This window comes from Ciconia boyciana, unplaced genomic scaffold (assembly GCF_034638445.1).
Source record: "Ciconia boyciana unplaced genomic scaffold, ASM3463844v1 HiC_scaffold_99, whole genome shotgun sequence".
Lineage (NCBI taxonomy): Eukaryota > Metazoa > Chordata > Aves > Ciconiiformes > Ciconiidae > Ciconia > Ciconia boyciana.
In genome coordinates, this window is record NW_027328467.1 from 12706 (window position 1) to 28000 (window position 15295).

At 64.1% G+C, this 15295-nt stretch overlaps 1 long non-coding RNA gene across 1 annotated transcript; it reads right to left on the reverse strand.

Annotated features, from left to right (window-relative positions):
* Positions 1-3626: 3626 nt before the first annotated feature.
* Positions 3627-5332, reverse strand: LOC140646002 (uncharacterized). The gene is made up of 2 exons (XR_012040239.1): positions 4725-5332; positions 3627-4577 (listed from the first exon to the last, which is right to left on the reverse strand). It is a non-coding gene; the product is annotated as an uncharacterized lncRNA (long non-coding RNA).
* Positions 5333-15295: the final 9963 nt, after the last annotated feature.

The window sequence follows — 15295 nt, forward strand, 5'->3', positions numbered from 1 at the left end:
AGAAGGGGATAAAGTCCCTGTAGTGCCCGTAAAAATATGCCGGGAAGACAGTCTGGGTTGCTCCTGCCTCGGGCAAAGGCAATTGCTATAAAATAATTGCTATAAAATACTGCATGTAATCACGACTATGGTTGCTATATGCCATATCAACGGTATTACAGTAAGAATCGCCCAGGTTAATGAAGAACGAACGTTGATGAAACCAAGCAAAGTGCAGCGGTGACGGAACCAGAACTGGCTTCAGCATGCAACAAGCCAACACCACACACCACCTCTCCTGCCCTGAAGGACCGTTGTGCCAGATGGAGCCCAAAGTCACGGACTAAATGAACCCAACGGACATTTCAGAGGGATGGCCCACAGACCAAGGGAATGATATCTGTGTGCATATATCAAAAGACAGGGAAAGTGGTGGAGATTAATTGGAATGTATCAGAGAGGGTAGAACCTGGGCATGACGAAGATGGTATAGAATAAGGGGTGGATACTGTCCTGGTTCTGGCTGGGATAGAGTTAATTTTCTTGATACTAGCCAGTATGGGGCTATGTTTTGGACTTAGTATGAGAATAATGTTGATAACACGCTGATGTTGTAGGTGTTGCTAAGTGGAGTTTACAGTGGTCAAGGACTTTTCAGCGTCCCATGCTCTGCCAGGTGCACAAGAAGCTGGGAGGGGGCACAGCCAAGAGAGTTGATCCAAGCTGGCCAAAGGGCTATTCCATACCATATGGGGTCATGCTCATTATAGAAACTGGGGGGAGTTGGCCAGGGGACAGAGATCGCTGCTCGGGGACTGGCTTGGTGTCGGTCGGCACCTGGTGAGAGGTTGCATCACTTGGGTTCTTTTTCTGGGTTTTCACGGAATCACAGAATCGTATAGGTTGGAAAAGACCTTTAAGATCATCAGGTCCAACCTTTTGTTCCTCTCTCACTCTCTTGTTTTCCTTTTCATTACAATTTATTATTATTATTATTGGGTGTTTTTTTCCAATTCTTAAACTGTTCTTATCTCAGCCCACAGGTTTTCTTACTTTTGCTCTTCCAATTCTCTCCCCCATCCCTCCAGGGGTGGGAGGGTGAGGGAGCGGCTGTGGGGTGCTTAATTGCCGACTGAAGCTAAACCACGACACCAGCAAACTTGGTGCAGGGAGCTTTAAACTGACAAGGCAGGGGGATGGGGTCTGCAGTGGTGACACCTGTGAAGCTGAAAGCAACAGGGTCCAAAGCCAAGGTGACCCAGAGCAGCAATGAATTCTTCTTGTCCATCTCGGTGGGGGTAGGAGATGGAGATCCACGCGGCAGCAAAGACGCAAGGGTTGCTGCTGTGTTAGAAACCACGGAAGCACCTGAGAAGAGTCACACAAAAATTAGGGCTTCTCCCTCCAAAAAGGTGGCAGGGTCAATGGCCCAACAATGCAGGGCACCAAACTGGAGGAGTTGGAAGCCACTGTGCTGCTGGAAAACGATGATGTAATGGCAGAGCCATGGTGGGATGACTACACAACGGGAGAGCTGCAGTGGATGGCTGTGAACTCTTCGGAAGGGAGAGGCAAGGACGGAGAGGCGGTGGGGCAGCCCTGTATGTTAGGGAGTGTTTTGGCAGTGTAGAGCTTGACGATGGTGAGGAAAGGGTCGAGTGTGGATGGGTAAGAATCAGGGGAAAGGCCAAGAAGGCAGATGTCATGGTGGGAGTCTGCTACAGACCACCCAACCAGGATGAAGAGGCAGATGAAATACTCTGTAAGCAGCTGGGAGGAGTCTCACGATCGCTAGCCCTTGTTCTCGTGGAGGACTTCAGCTCCCCAGATGTCTGCTGGAAATACAATCCAGCAGAGAGGAAACAGTCTCCGAGGTTCCTGGAGTGTGTGGAAGAGACCTTCCTGACACAGCTGGTGAGGGAGCCAATGAGCGAAGGTGCCCCAGTGGAGCTGTTGTTTGCAAACAGGGAAGGCCTTTTGGGTTGTGTGATGTTTGGAGGCCATCTTGGGCAGAGTGATCATGAAATGATAGTTTTTGATTCTGGGAGAAGTCAGGAGGGGGTCAGCAGAACTGCTGCCTTGGAATTCTGGAGGGCCGACTTTGGCCACTTTAGGGGCCTGGTTGACAGAGTCCCTTGGGAGACAGTCCTGTAGGGCAAAGGAGTCCAGGAAGACTTGAAGAAGGAAATCTTTGAGGCGCAGGAGCAGGCCATCCCCATGTGCCGAAAGACGAGCTGGCAGGGAAGAAGACTAGCCTGGCTGAACGGAGAGCTGTGGCTGGAAGTCAGGAAAAAAACAGAGTTTCTGGTCTCTGGAAGAAGGGGCAGGCACCTCATGAGGACTACAAGGATGTCATGAGGTTATGCAGGCAGAAAAATAGAAGAGCCAAAGCCACGAGCCAACGCTCATGGCTTGGACAGACAGATGCTTCGCTGGGCAACTAACGGGCTGGATGGCCGGGCCCAGAGGGTTGTGGTGTATGGGGTTCAATCCAGTGGGCGGCCGGTCACAAGTGGTGTTCCCCAGGGCTCAGGAATTGCCAGCCCCCCCTTGCCCTGGCCCTCCCGCACCCAAGGCCGCCCCAGCTGAGTCCCCCTGGTCCCTCTGGCCCTGCAGCTCTGCTCCCAAGCCTCACCCCACAGGCATGGCAGCCTTGAGGTGGTGGCGGGTCCTCGTGGGGATTCACCAGTGGGACAGGTCCCAGCACACGAGCGCAGCACAGGCCTGGGGTGGGTGCCTGCAGCGTTTGGGGGCTCAGCCCCTCCAGCCGTGCTCAGGGACAGGACCGGGGACATGGTGGGGCTGGTGGTGGGAAGGGGCCTCTGACCCGCCCCGGGGCCCTGGGCTGCCTCTGCCCGGGGAGGGAGGCACCCGCTTGGTGTTGGGGCAGAGACAGGACCAGACTGCTGAGGCTGGAGGCACCTCTGGGCTCCATCGGGTCCAACCTCCAGAGCTGGTGGCCCAGGACCATGTCCAGGTGGTTCTGAGTGCCTCCAAGGACGGAGACTCCACCACCTCCCTGGGCAACCTGGGCCAGGGCTGGGCCACCCTCCCAGTGAAAAGCGTTTCCTGCTGTGCAGAGGGACCCTCCTGTGTTCCAGCGTGTGCCCATGGGCTCTGGTCCTGGCACTGGGCACCACGGGGAAGAGCCTGGCTCCGTCCTCTTGGCACCCTCCCTGCAGGTATGGATGAGATCCCACGGATGAGATGCCCCTGAGCCCTCTCTTCCCCACGCTGAACAGCCCCAGCCCTCCCAGTTGAGGATCCCCTCCCTCCACCTCCTGGCCACGCTCCTCCTGCAGCCGCGGACACCCTTGGCCACCTTGGCTCGTGGTCAACTTGGTGCCCCCCAGGACCTCCTCTGCCAAGCTGCTTTCCAGCCGCTGGCCCCAGCCTGTGCTGGTGCCTGGGCTTGTTCCTCCCCAGGGGCAGGGCCTTGCACTTGTTGAACTTCACCAGGTTCCTGCTGGCCCATTTCCCCAGCCCACCCAGGTCCCCAGACACCAGCACACCCACTGGGGGACCAGACACCCCCACTCCCCCCAGTTTTCTGGGTGCCAGCTGTACCCTGTGCCAGCCAGTCCCCATAGGGATTGGGCAGTGAGGGGTCACTCCCCAGCCGCGGGATGGATGGATGAACCACGACACTAGGGATAGAAAAAACATTTAATTGTTAACATTTCAGATGGGGGAGCGCCCCAGGGGGGTTCCCAGCCCCACGTCCCCCATCCGCTCAGTGGTAGGGGAACCCGCTGGTCTTGTGGGACCAGCGCTGCCACCACAGGGGCTTGAAGAAGTGGATGCCGGGGAGTCCGGCAGCGGCGTCTCCACCAGGCCTTCAGGCAGCACCAGAGCCGGGTGCAGCCCTCCCGCAGGAACCGTCCTGCCCTGCACGGCCCCGGCGCTGTTGGCCATTTGAGCTGCCCACGGGCACCCGCAGCCATGGGCTGGGCTCTGCGGGGGTGCTCCTGCCCAGAGCAGTGGGGATCCTCCTGCCCAGCCCCAGGGAGCTGCTCCTGTCGATGTCTGCATCCACCCGCAGCAGCTCTGCTCCAAGGCAATGGGGCCACACTCTGGCCCCCATCATCCCCAGCACCTTCATCCTGGTGGGTGGGAGCTGAGGGGTGGGGGTCCCACGACAGGGCCACCTGCCACCCCCACTGCCAGGCCAGCCCTGCCCACAGGAGCACAGGGCACGGCTCAGTCACCGCCTCTGTGGCCTGGAGGGCACGCATGAGCTCGAGGACGAGTTCCCCTTGACCATGGCCATGGCTGGGGGACCACTGGGGGTTGTCTCCATGTCCACAGGGCTCTGCCACCTATCCCCTCAGTCCCCAGAGCCCCGCTCTTGCTCTGTGGCCACTGGCTCCTCTTGAGGGGTGTCGCAGCCAAGGGCCGGTCCTGGGTCCCCCACCAGCCCCTTCTCAGCCTTGGGGGACTGGGGGGGTCCTGAACAGGTAGCGCTGCCAGCTCCGCCATCACACCAGGCCAGGGCTCCGGGAAGGAGTAAAGGGAGCCCACGGAAGACGAGGCCAGGGAGCCCAGGGAGTCCACGGAGCGGGGACAGGCGCTCCCTGCTCAACACCTCAGTGCTCGCCCTGCAGAGGAGGAGAGGGAAGAGACCCCGCTGCACCCCGGCCCCTCCAGCGGGACCCACGGGCAGCGCCCCCTCCTCGGCCGGCGGGCAGGGTCAGGGCACGGGGTGAGGGTCTGGGGCAGGATCTGGGGGTCTCCCCCACACTCACCACATCTCCAGGCTCCGCCCGGCCTTCTCCACCCCTCCATCTGCCCGGGGAGAAGCTGCCGACGGAGGAGCCGGACGGAGCGGCCGGCAGCCCCCGGCACAGCCCCGGCTCAGCGCTCATCCCACGCTCCGACTTCTCCCAGCACCTCTGCGGGACGCCCAGGAGCTGGGGGAGGCGGGAGCCGCGCCCGGCCCCACGCCGCGGCCCCCCGCGCACCACAGCCGGGCGCAGCCCTCCCGCGGGCACCGTCCTGCCCTGCGCGGCCCCGGGGCCGCCCGGCCGCGCGCCCTGCCCGCGGGCGCTCGCCGCCGGGGGCCGGGCTCTGCCGGGGCGCTCCCGCCCGCGGCAGCGGGGGTGCCGCCGCCGGGCTCCGCGGGGCGGCTCCGCTCCGGCCCCCCGCCGGGCCGTTCCCGCCAGGCGCCGGGGCCGCTCCGCCCCGCGGCGCCGCTCCCGCCCGCTTCCCCCGCCCGGGCCGCCAGCCCCGGGCCGGCCCGGGCCGCAGCGCAGCGGCTGACGGCGGCGCTCGGGGCTTTCCTCAGCGCGGAGCCCTGCGGCGAGCGCAGAGACCCGCCGGGAGCCGCGCGCGCGGGCGGCAGCGGCTGAGGAGACCTGGGCGGGGCCGGAGCAGCCGCGGCCACGCCCCCGCTCCCAAGGGCCGCCCTGGGCGCTCGGGGCGGGGCCGCCCTCTCTCGCCCTGGCCGCTGGGCGCCATGTTGGGCGATCGGCGGGCGCTGGTGGCGGGCGCCGGTGGCGGGCGCCGGTGGCCCCAGGAGCGGGCCCGAGGGGCAGAGCGGTGCGGGAAGGGTGGGCGTTGTTGGGGAAGGAGACCTTGGGGGCGCAGGAGCAGGCCGTCCCCGTGTGCCGAGGGAGGAGCCGGCGGGGAAGAGCCCGGCCTGGCTGAAGAGAGAGCTGGGGCTGGAACTCTGGGGAAAAACGAGAGTCTGTGGTGTGTGGGAGAAGGGGCGGGCACCTCGTGAGGACTACAAGGATGTCACGAGGTTGTGAAGGCAGAAAATGAGAAGGCCCAGGGGAGGTTCGGTTCGGGCATGAGGCACCTCAGCCCGGCCCTGGGGCCGCCCCCGCCCAGCTCTGCTGCCCAAAGGTGGCCCCTGAGCTTGGGCCCCTGAGCGCTCCCATCCCAGGGTGGCTGCAAGGCAATGCTGAGGCTGCTCCTTATGTCAGCACCCAGGGAAACGTCACTCCCTTGCAAGGAGTCCTCCTGTCTCTGGCATCCCTGCTTCCAGGCAGTTTAACCCCTTCTTGCCGTGGGGCCTCCTTGCCCTCCATGCCAGATCATTCCTCCGGCTCAAATTGCCACTGCTGCCCAGTTACAATGAGAATTTGCCCTTTGGGGTCTCACGCCACCCCAAAACCACCCATGAAACGCAGCAACGCCCTGCATGGTGCCCACCACCTCCAGCCCCATCCTCTTGCACCCTCCATGCGGGTATTGAGGTACATGGATGAGATGCCCCTGAGCCCTCTCTTCCCCACGCTGAACAGCCCCACCCCTCCCAGTTGAGGATCCCCTCCCTCCACCTGCTGGCCACGCTCCTCCTCATGCAGCCGCGGACACCCTTGGCCACCTTGGCTCGTGGTCAACTTGGTGCCCCCCAGGACCTCCTCTGCCAAGCTGCTTTCCAGCCGCTGGCCCCAGCCTGCGCTGGTGCCTGGGCTTGTTCCTCCCCAGGGGCAGGGCCTTGCACTTGTTGAACTTCACCAGGTTCCTGCTGGCCCATTTCTCCAGCCCACCCAGGTCCCCAGATGCCAGCACAGCCACTGGGGGACCAGACACCCCCACTCCCTGCAATTTTCTGGGTGCCAGCTGTACCCTGTGCCAGCTCCTCCCCTCAGGGGATCGGGCAGTGAGTGGGTCGCACCCCAGCCACAGGATGGGTAGATGAAGCCCAGCACCAAAGACAGAGAAAACATTCAATTTTTAACATTTCAGGTGGAGGGGTGCCCCAGGGGGGTTCCCAGGCCCGTGCCCCCCATCCGCTCAGTGGTAGGGGAACCCGTTGGATTTGTGGGACCAGCACTGCCACCATGGGGACTTGCAGACGTGGCAGAGCCGGCAGCGGCGTCTCCACCAGGTCTTGAGGCAGCGCCAGATCCGGGTGCAGCCCTCCCACAGGCACCGTCCTGCCCTGCACGGCCTTGGGGCCGCCCGGGCACCAGCCCTGCCCGTGGGCAACCGCGGCTGTGGGCCGGGCTCTGCCGGGGTGCTCCTGCCCAGAGCAGTGGGGCTGCTCCTGCCGGGGTCCATGGAGCTGCTTCTTTCTGGCTCCATGGGGCTGCTCTTCTTCACCTCCATCGGGCTCCTCCAGCCCAGCCCCGCGGGGCTGCTTCTGCCCGGCGCCATGGAGCTGCTCCTGTCGAGCCCCGTGGGGATGCTACTGTCCATCTCCCTGGGGCTGGTCCTGCCTGGCCCTATGGAGCTGCTTCTCTCTGTCTCCATGGGGCTGCTCCTCTTCACTTGCATTGGGCTTCTCCTGCCCAGGTCCTCAGGGATGCTCCTGCCCGACTCCGTGGGACGGCTGTTGCCTGTCGCAGTGGGGCTGCTCCTCTCCCTCTCCATCTCCAGGGAGCTGATTTTGTCTGCTCCCGTGTCCTTGTCCTTGTCCATGGCCACATCTGCCCCCGGCAGCTCCACGCCAAGGCACTGGGGACACACTCTGTCCCCCAGCTGCCCCTGCACCTCCATCCTGGTGGGGGGAGGGAGAGTTCCCCGGGGAGGGTCCCACTGCAGACCCCGCCGCCCCCCGTCACTGGGCCAGCGCCGCTCGCAGCAGCTCACATTGCTGCTCGTGCACCACCTGGGTGGCCCGGAGGACACAGAGGAGCTCGAGGACGAGCTCCCCCTTGACCGTGGCCATGGCTGGGGGACTGCCGGGGGTTGGCTCCATGTCCACCGGGCTGTGCACCCTGTCCCCATGATCCCCAGAGACCCGGTTCTGCTCTGTCCCCGCTGGCAGCTCCAGTGGGGTGTCATGGCCAAGGACTGTCTCCGGGTCCGCCACCGGCCCCTTCTCAGCCTTGGGGGACCGAGGGGTCCCGAGCGGGTGAGCGCTGCCAGCTCCGCCATCGCACCGGGCCAGGGATCCGGGAAGGAGTAAAGGGAGCTCACGGAAGATGAGGCCAGGGAGCCCGCGGGGACAGGCGCTCCCTGCTCAACACCTCTGTGCTCGTCCTGCAGCAGAGAAGAGGGAAGAGACCCCGCTGCACCCCGGCCCCTCCAGTGGGACCCATGGGCAGCGCCCCCTCCTCGGCCGGCGGGCAGGGCTGCCCAGCACAGGCAGGGTCAAGGCACGCGGTGAGGGTCTGGGGCAGAATCTGGGGGTCTCCCCAGGCCAGTGCAGTGGGGATGCTCCTGCCAGGGTCCATGGAGCTGCTTCTTTCTGCCTCCATTGCGCTGTTCCTCTTCACCTCCATCGGGCTCCTCCGCCCCAGCCCCACGGGGCTGCTTCTCTCCAGCTCCATGGGGCTGCTCCTCTTCACTTGCGTTGCGCTTCTCCTGCCCAGGTCCTCAGGGCTGCTCCTGCCCAACACTGTGGGACGGCTGCTGCCTGTCGCAGTGGGGCTGCTCTTCTCCATCTCCAGGGAGCTGATTTTGTCTGCTCCCGTGTCCTTCTCCTTGACAATGTCCACATCCGCCCCTGGCAGCTCCACGCCAAGGCACTGGGGACACACTCTGTCCCCCAGCTGCCCCTGCACCTCCCTCCTGGTGGGGGGGAGGGAGAGTTCCCCGGGAGGGTCCCACTGCAGGGCCCTGCCGCCCCCCACCACTGGGCCAGCACCGCCTGCAGACGCTCACATTGCTGCTCATGCATCGCCTGGGTGGCCCGGAGGACGCGGATGAGCTCGAGGACGAGCTCCCCCTTGACCATGGCCATGGCTGGGGGACTGCCGGGGGTTGGCTCCATGTCCACGGGGCTCTGCATCCTGTCCCCGTGGTCGCCAGAGACCCGGTCCTGCTCTGTCCCTGCTGGCAGCTCCAGTGGGGTGTTGTGGCCAAGGACTGGCTCTGGGTCCGCCACCGGCCCCTTCTCAGCCTTGGGGACCGAGGGGTCCCGAGCGGGTGAGCGCTGCCAGCTCCGCCATCGCACCAGGCCAAGGCTCCGGGAAGGAGTAAAGGGAGCTCACGGAAGATGAGGCCAGGGAGCCCAGGGAGTCCATGGAGGCCAGCGGGGCCCGCGGGGACAGGCGCTCCCTGCTCAACACCTCTGTGCTCGCCCTGCAGAGGAGAAGAGGGAAGAGACCCCGCTGCACCCCGGCCCCTCCAGTGGGACCCATGGGCAGCACCCCGTCCTCGGCTGGCAGGCAGGGCTGCCCAGCACAGGCAGGGTCAAGGCACGAGGTGAGGGTCTGGTGCAGGATTTGGGGGTCTCCCCCGGCACTCACCACATCTCCAGGGTCCGCCTGGGCTTCTCTACTCCTCCATCTGCTGGCGAAGAACCTGCTGAGGGAGGAGACGCAGTGAGCGCCCAGCAGCCCCCAGCACAGCCCCGGGTCAGGGCTCCGGTCGGGTGCTGGCCTTTTGCAGGGCGCTCGGTGCCGGGGCCACTCACCACTCTGCTCCTCCGGCCGGGCTCTCGCCATCCTCGTCCGAAGCTTCGACTTCTTCCACCATTTCTGCAGGATCCCCAGGAGCTGGGTGAGATGGGAGCAGCTCCCAGCCCCGTGCCGCAGCCCCCCATGACACTCCACGCCACGCCACACCACGCAACACAACGCCATGCCACACCGTGCCAACTAATGCCACCCCACACCACCCCACGCTGCACCACTCCACCCCACCACACTCCACGCCGCGGTGCAGTGCGGTGCAGTGCGGTGTGGTCCAGCAGTCACCTACCCTGAGCCGCTTGGCCCGCAGTATGGCAGAGACCAGGCTGAGCTGCAGCACCAGCATCAGGAGCGGGAGCAGCTGAGCCGGGCTTGGGATGTTGGAGTGCCCCATGGCAGCGGCTGTGGTGCAGCTGCGGCACTCCGGGTCACCAGCAGAGGCCCGCCGTGCGGATCCCCAGGGACCTCGTGGGTCGGCAGTGAGGGGACCCCCAACACTGCTGGTGTGGCAGAGGCTGAGGCTGCAGTCTGCCGAGATGAGGCCAGACTGCGGTGCCCACTGCCTGCTGCCTGCTCCCGCAGGGCCCCCGCACCCTCATTTATAGTAGGGCAGGCAGGCACGCCCCCCTTTGTGACACCGTGGGGCAGGCGGGGACCCCCTTTGTGACCCCGTGGGGCAGGCAGGGACCCCCATTGTGACACCCAGTGGCCTCCCACGCCCTTCCCTGCCTGGTACGGGCGGACGCGAGGGGCTCAGGAGGGCCTGGGATGTCCCCCTGGAAATCAGGGGTGGCAGCTGCTGGAAGCCCATGGTCTGCAGGACGGGGGAGCCTGGGGTTTGTTGTAGTCCTCACTTTAGCATTAGTATCAAGGCTCGCTGAAGCCTTAGGCCCCAAGAACTGTCACCTAGATCCGCCGACCGTGCAGTGAACTTTTACTTGGCTACATGAAGGAAGGCCCCTGAAACCGGTGCAAACCAGAAAGATAAGGAGGCTTCAACCTCAGCAGAAGCTGCGATCTTAGAGATAAGAGAAGAATCGACCCGCCTAGAGACAAGGAAAGGGCCCAATGAAGAACGGGAAGACCCCAGACCCTGATAGTACTATTGGTCCGAACTGTCTCCTGAGGGGAGAAGAATTTAGACTGTAAGGGTCTAATTACCCAGGGATTTCTTTGTTCTGGGTCCCTCTCCAGTGCCACCCACCCGGCTTGAGCTGTTTTCTCCGCTGTATCAATAAATTAGTCTGGCGTACGTTGTATCGGAGACTCTGCTTCGGGAAGCCTTGGGTCGAGCCAGAGGGGAGAGGAAGCGCCCGAGAGTGAGTGTGTGTGTGAGCGAGGAGTCGAAGGGGCACTCGTCAGCTCCGTGGAGCTGCCGCTGCGAAGGGACTCCGGTCCCAGCAGTTAAAGTCTCGGGTGGTGAGTGTGCGACTCCTGAACGGTGTGTGAGTGCTCGGGCAGCGGCTTCTCCTTTAGCACTCTGGCCCTGCAGCTCTGCTCCCAAGCCTCACCCCACGGTCATGGTGGCCTTGAGGGGGTGGCGGGTCCTCGTGGGGGATCACCAGTGGGACAGGTCCCAGCACAGGCATGGGGTGGGTGCCTGCAGCGTTTGGGGGCTCAGCCCCTCCAGCCGTGCTCAGGGACAGGACCGAGGACATGGTGGGGCTGGTGGTGGGAAGGGGCCTCTGACCCGCCCCGGGGCCCTGAGCTGCCTCTGCCCGGGGAGGGAGGCACCCGCTCGGTGTTGGGGCAGAGACAGGACCAGACTGCTGAGGCTGGAGGCACCTCTGGGCTCCATCGGGTCCAACCTCCAGAGCTGGTGGCCCAGGACCATGTCCAGGTGGTTTTGAGTGCCTCCAAGGACGGAGACTCCACCACCTCCCTGGGCAACCTGGGCCAGGGCTGGGCCACCCTGCCAGTGAAAAGTGTTTCCTGCTGTGCAGAGGGACCCTCCTGTGTTCCAGCGTGTGCCCATGGGCTCTGGTCCTGGCACTGGGCACCACGGGGAAGAGCCTGGCTCCGTCCTCTTGGGCACCCTCCCTGCAGGTATGGATGAGATCCCACGGATGAGATGCCCCTGAGCCCTCTCTTCCCCACGCTGAACAGCCCCAGCCCTCCCAGTTGAGGATCCCCTCCCTCCACCTGCTGGCCACGCTCCTCCTCATGCAGCCGCGGACACCCTTGGCCACCTTGGCTCGTGGTCAACTTGGTGCCCCCAGGACCTCCTCTGCCAAGCTGCTTTCCAGCCGCTGGCCCCAGCCTGCGCTGGTGCCTGGGCTTGTTCCTCCCCAGGGGCAGGACTTTGCACTTGTTGAACTTCACCAGGTTCCTGCTGCCCCATTTCTCCAGCCCACCCAGGTCCCCAGACACCAGCACAGCCACTGGGGGACCAGACACCCCCACTCCCCAGATTTCTGGGTGCCAGCTGTACCCTGTGCCAGCCAGTCCCCATAGGGATTGGGCACTGAGTGGGTCGCACCCCAGCCACAGGATGGGTAGATGAAGCCCAGCACCAAAGACAGAGAAAACATTTAATTTTTAACATTTCAGGTGGAGGGGTGCCCCAGGGGGTTCCCAGCCCCGCGACCCCATCCGCTCAGTGGTAGGGGAACCCGTTGGACTTGTGGGACCAGCACTGCCACCATGGGGGCTTGCAGACGTGGCGGGGCCGGCAGCGGCGTCTCCACCAGGTCTTGAGGCAGCGCCAGATCCGAGTGCAGCCCTCACACAGGCACCGTCCTGCCCTGCACGGCCCCGGGGCCGCCTGGCCACCAGCCCTGCCCGTGGGCAGCCGCGGCCGTGGGCTGGGCTCTGCCGGGGTGCTCCTGCCCAGAGCAGTGGGGCTGCTCCTGCCAGGGTCCATGGAGCTGCTTCTTTCTGCCTCCATTGCGCTGTTCCTCTTCACCTCCATCGGGCTCCTCCGCCCCAGCCCCACGGGGCTGCTTCTCTCCGGCTCCATGGGGCTGCTCCTCTTCACTTGCGTTGCGCTTCTCCTGCCCAGGTCCTCAGGGCTGCTCCTGCCCGACACTGTGGGACGGCTGCTGCCTGTCGCAGTGGGGCTGCTCTTCTCCATCTCCAGGGAGCTGATTTTGTCTGCTCCCGTGTCCTTCTCCTTGACAATGTCCACATCCGCCCCTGGCAGCTCCACGCCAAGGCACTGGGGACACACTCTGGCCCCCAGCTGCCCCTGCACCTCCATCCTGGTGGGGGGGAGGGAGAGTTCCCCGGGGAGGGTCCCACTGCAGGGCCCTGCCGCCCCCCACCACTGGGCCAGCACCGCCTGCAGACGCTCACATTGCTGCTCATGCATCGCCTGGGTGGCCCGGAGGACGCGGATGAGCTCGAGGACGAGCTCCCCCTTGACCATGGCCATGGCTGGGGGACTGCCGGGGGTTGGCTCCATGTCCACGGGGCTCTGCATCCTGTCCCCGTGGTCGCCAGAGACCCGGTCCTGCTCTGTCCCTGCTGGCAGCTCCAGTGGGGTGTTGTGGCCAAGGACTGGCTCTGGGTCCGCCACCGGCCCCTTCTCAGCCTTGGGGGACCGAGGGGGTCCCGAGCGGGTGAGCGCTGCCAGCTCCGCCATCGCACCAGGCCAAGGCTCCGGGAAGGAGTAAAGGGAGCTCACGGAAGATGAGGCCAGGGAGCCCAGGGAGTCCATGGAGGCCAGCGGGGCCCGCGGGGACAGGCGCTCCCTGCTCAACACCTCTGTGCTCGCCCTGCAGAGGAGAAGAGGGAAGAGACCCCGCTGCACCCCGGCCCCTCCAGTGGGACCCATGGGCAGCACCCCGTCCTCGGCTGGCAGGCAGGGCTGCCCAGCACAGGCAGGGTCAAGGCACGAGGTGAGGGTCTGGTGCAGGATTTGGGGGTCTCCCCCGGCACTCACCACATCTCCAGGGTCCGCCTGGGCTTCTCTACTCCTCCATCTGCTGGCGAAGAACCTGCTGAGGGAGGAGACGCAGTGAGCGCCCAGCAGCCCCCAGCACAGCCCCGGGTCAGGGCTCCGGTCGGGTGCTGGCCATTTGCAGGGCGCACGGTGCCGGGGCCACTCACCACTCTGCTCCTCCGGCCGGGCTCTCGCCATCCTCGTCCGAAGCTTCGACTTCTTCCACCATTTCTGCAGGATCCCCAGGAGCTGGGTGAGATGGGAGCAGCTCCCAGCCCCGTGCCGCAGCCCCCCATGACACTCCACGCCACGCCACACCACACAACACAACGCCATGCCACACCGTGCCAACTAATGCCACCCCACACCACCCCACGCTGCACCACTCCACCCCACCACACTCCACGCCGCGGTGCAGTGCGGTGCAGTGCGGTGTGGTCCAGCAGTCACCTACCCTGAGCCGCTTGGCCCGCAGTATGGCAGAGACCAGGCTGAGCTGCAGCACCAGCATCAGGAGCGGGAGCAGCTGAGCCGGGCTTGGGATGTTGGAGTGCCCCATGGCAGCGGCTGTGGTGCAGCTGCGGCACTCCGGGTCACCAGCAGAGGCCCGCCGTGCGGATCCCCAGGGACCTCGTGGGTCGGCAGTGAGGGGACCCCCAACACTGCTGGTGTGGCAGAGGCTGAGGCTGCAGTCTGCCGAGATGAGGCCAGACTGCGGTGCCCACTGCCTGCTGCCTGCTCCCGCAGGGCCCCCGCACCCTCATTTATAGTAGGGCAGGCAGGCACGCCCCCCTTTGTGACACCGTGGGGCAGGCGGGGACCCCCTTTGTGACACCGTGGGGCAGGCAGGGACCCCCATTGTGACACCCAGTGGCCTCCCACGCCCTTCCCTGCCTGGTACGGGCGGACGCGAGGGGCTCAGGAGGGCCTGGGATGTCCCCCTGGAAATCAGGGGTGGCAGCTGCTGGAAGCCCATGGTCTGCAGGACGGGGGAGCCTGGGGTTTGTTGTAGTCCTCACTTTAGCATTAGTATCAAGGCTCGCTGAAGCCTTAGGCCCCAAGAACTGTCACCTAGATCCACCGACCGTGCAGTGAACTTTTACTTGGCTACATGAAGGAAGGCCCCTGAAACCGGTGCAAACCAGAAAGGTAAGGAGGCTTCAACCTTAGCAGAAGCTGCAATCTTAGAGATATTCCTACAGTTCCTTGCAATTCCTACAGCCTGACGGGGGGGTCAGTGCAAGCACCACATCCCGGGTCAGCAGGGCAGGATCCAGCGTCAACTCCTGCAGGAAAAGGCAGAGGCCCTGGCTCTGCCAGGTGAACAAGGAGCTGGGAGGGGGCACAGCCAGGATAGTTGACCCAAAGTGGCCAAAGGGCTATTCCATACCATATGGCGTCATGCTCAGTATAGAGACTGGGGGGAGTTGGCCAGGGGGCAGCGATCGCTGCTCAGGGACTGGCTGGGCATCGGTCGGCGGGTGGTGAGGGTGTGTGGGATAGTATGGGCAAGTACCTGGGACAGCGGGCACCTCCAGGGTTTTGGAACTTCAGCCCTGAACAAGTGCAGGATCCTGAACAACTAGTGAAGTATTTGGAAGAAGTATGCTGTCACCCTGGCAATTCCAGAGAGACACAAATCACTGCAAGGTGCTGGGGCCTGGCCCATGCCTACCGAGCCCTGGTCAACACTATTCAGAACCCTCAAGGGGAGGAGAAGGCGTCTGGATCTGACAACAAAGCGACAGGCACCACAGCAACTCCAAACGCCCCTGCGACAGGCACCGTGGCTACTCCAAGCCCCGCGGTGACAGGCACTATGGCTACTCCAGCCTCGGCAACAGACACTGCGGTTACTCCAACCCCGCGACAGGCACTGCAGCTGAACCAGGGAACCAAGCCGTGCCGGTATCAGTCACCCCTATACACAAGAAGAAATCTTGGAAGCGGAAGTCAGCTCGTTTAGAAAGAGAGGATGAAAGAGCAGGGCCATCAGAGGGAGAGAAGGAGGAAGAGGAAGAACACGTAAACGAGACGGAAACCACCCGATCCCTATCCCCAAGTGAGCTGCGAGATATGCGAGAAGATATCAGCCGTCGTCCAGGTGAACACGTTGTCAGCT